A 236-nucleotide genomic window follows, 5' to 3' on the forward strand; every position below is an offset into this window, starting at 1 on the left:
CCGCTTGCCAGCGCGGCGTGGGCAGACCCCGCACCTCTGGCGCACGCTTTGGTTTGGGTTCCATTTCTCATTGCAGAGCTACTTGGCAATGTACAGTAATTTGTAAACTTGCATCAAGTTTATGAATAAAAACCCATTTTAAGAAGTGCGCTGTGTTCGTCCTGGGGCCCGGGCCTGGGGTGGTGGGGGGCTCGGGAGCGGGGCGGGTCCTCCCGGCCGCCAGGCGGCGGAAGCGT

This window comes from Phaethon lepturus, unplaced genomic scaffold (genome assembly GCF_000687285.1).
Source record: "Phaethon lepturus isolate BGI_N335 unplaced genomic scaffold, ASM68728v1 scaffold14364, whole genome shotgun sequence".
In the NCBI taxonomy this organism is placed as follows: Eukaryota; Metazoa; Chordata; class Aves; order Phaethontiformes; family Phaethontidae; genus Phaethon; species Phaethon lepturus.